The 2236-nt window shown below is 38.0% G+C and overlaps 1 pseudogene; it reads left to right on the top strand.

The window, feature by feature from the left end:
• Positions 1-695: 695 nt before the first annotated feature.
• Positions 696-2236, top strand: part of LOC107705776 (cholinesterase-like) — a 37874-nt pseudogene continuing 36333 nt past the window's right edge.

The raw sequence follows: 2236 nt of genomic DNA on the forward strand, positions 1-2236 counted from the left end.
TGACTAATGGTCTTAAAAAAAGACTGTTTATATTAATGCAAATCCCCCCCCCCCCAATGATAAAAACAACTAGTAGAATAAAACAATTTTAAAAATGCATAAACTTGGTGAGACTTTAATGGTTGGATTATAAACATTCAAATATTATAATATTGTTTCTTTGTTGATTGTTTAATAAATCTTGTTTCAAAAATGCATTGTAGAGAAGGCTTTGCCTCATTTGAGAGGTTCACCAATGTCACTGAATATTATGTCAAATAATAATAGCACATTAAAAATGTCAACGCAAATTCATCCAGACCAAAAGGCATACATATCACACATAGTCAAACAGCAACAGTTACCCACTAGCCAGTGACTCAGATTTGTGTCCCAAGCATGAAACGAATTCAGCTGAAATCATAGCTTTTAACTAATATACTGCAGCCCCGGGCACATGCAAACAAACAAAACATGAAAACAGGAATTAAGCAAGCAAACCCTATTAGTGGCCTCCTTATGTGATTGATTGGATTGACTTATCATCGTCATCAGTATCCTCAGTTATTAGTTTAAAATGGGAATGCATAATGGCAATTGCCCGCTTTGATTGGTTTTGATTTATGCATTTGTGAATTGCTTCGGATACAACCCTCTGAACCCTATAAATGCATGTAAATAAATGCCTGTCCCATCTCTCATCCAGACATCTCCAAACCTCGCGAGGTTTGAAGTTGGACACGCCGAGCGCACTGCGCGGAAGAGGTGGATCAGACGCCGGTAGTAAACCGCGAAAACCCAAAACACATCTCCTGGAAGAAGAGACTGGGAATCACCATCTGGCAGGGTGAGAACTGTATCTTTATGCCTGGAAAGCGCCTCCGTTTCCAAGCTCGTGGACGCGTTTTGGCGGTAGTGTCATGCTGTTCGGGTGATTTTTGTGGACTGGGTTTCAGTCTTGCTGGATTCTAGGCTTTGGTTTGTTTTTTATAGAGTTGGTCCAAAGTTGCTCACCGCGGAAACGCGCATGGCGTTTTTACGCGACACCGCGTTCATAGATGTAGCGTTTGTTTCATTGACGTGCGTCACTTGATTCTCTCTCATCATTTCCTTGATAAGCAGCGCTGTAATTATTTGACTATTTTAAGACTGTTATCTGATTCTGCTGGCCTTATCAAAATGTTCCCACACCAGGCCCGGCTCCACAATCAAATCACTGAGGGTGCATCTTAAATTAGTGAGGGTGTTGTAACTATATATATATATATATATTATATACATAGGGGGGCGGATTAGGGTGGTGGGGGGCCCCTAGGCTGCTCTTTGTGCCTTTTATGCATCTTTTTTTGTTCGCGCTGAAGTAAATTTAAAATAATAAAAAACAGTCTGGCCAATCCGAGGCCCCTGCACACGTGGGGCCCAAGAAATCAACAGATATGTCCGTGATTGGCTACATTGCTCAATGCTGCAAAAACACATTAACATAGAAATCGATCTCCAGAGCGCAAACCATAACGCACTGGATAGTTTGCCAAATATTCAATAAAATGCCATTAATACTGCTTTAACTGAGAGGATGCTTTTGATTTCGTTTGAGGGTGCTTAGCACCCTCTAGCACCCCAGGTAAAACAGTAAAAGTCATATATTTCTAGTGAACATAAATTATTCTTATGCTCAGCTCTAAGATATTGTACTTATATACACTTAAATATATATTTATACAGACAAATAATAATATTATTAATGAAATATTATATTTATACAGACAGGGGCTACTTGTGCTTTTAGGGGGCACAATTTTAAAATCCATCTTAACCTTAAAAGCTCTCATGCTTGTCATGTGACACACAGCAGCCACAATACCACTGTATAACTGATATAGGCTTATGTCCCTACTGAAAAAACAAAAACAATAAAACCATCACAGAAAATGTTAATGGTTTCCACAACAAATAACATTACAAACATTACAAACCATTAAAACCTTTAAAAAATGGTTTTCTGTAGTGTGTTTTGGGACATATTCCATTAGGATTTATTGGTTTTAACAAGCCACCAATAGAAGGCAAACAATTACCAGTAGAGACCAACAGGTCCATTACAGTTTCCAGTAAAACCAATACAAGTCCCATTATAACCAGTAAAACCATTACACATTTTGTAATGGTGTCTATTGTTTTTTTCAGCAGGGGTTTTATTTGTTTTATTCGAAATATTCCCAAGATATATTATGAAATATCTCGATTCTCAAATATG

Source organism: Sinocyclocheilus rhinocerous, unplaced genomic scaffold (genome assembly GCF_001515625.1).
Source record: "Sinocyclocheilus rhinocerous isolate Xijiao unplaced genomic scaffold, SAMN03320098_v1.1 scaffold834, whole genome shotgun sequence".
Lineage (NCBI taxonomy): Eukaryota > Metazoa > Chordata > Actinopteri > Cypriniformes > Cyprinidae > Sinocyclocheilus > Sinocyclocheilus rhinocerous.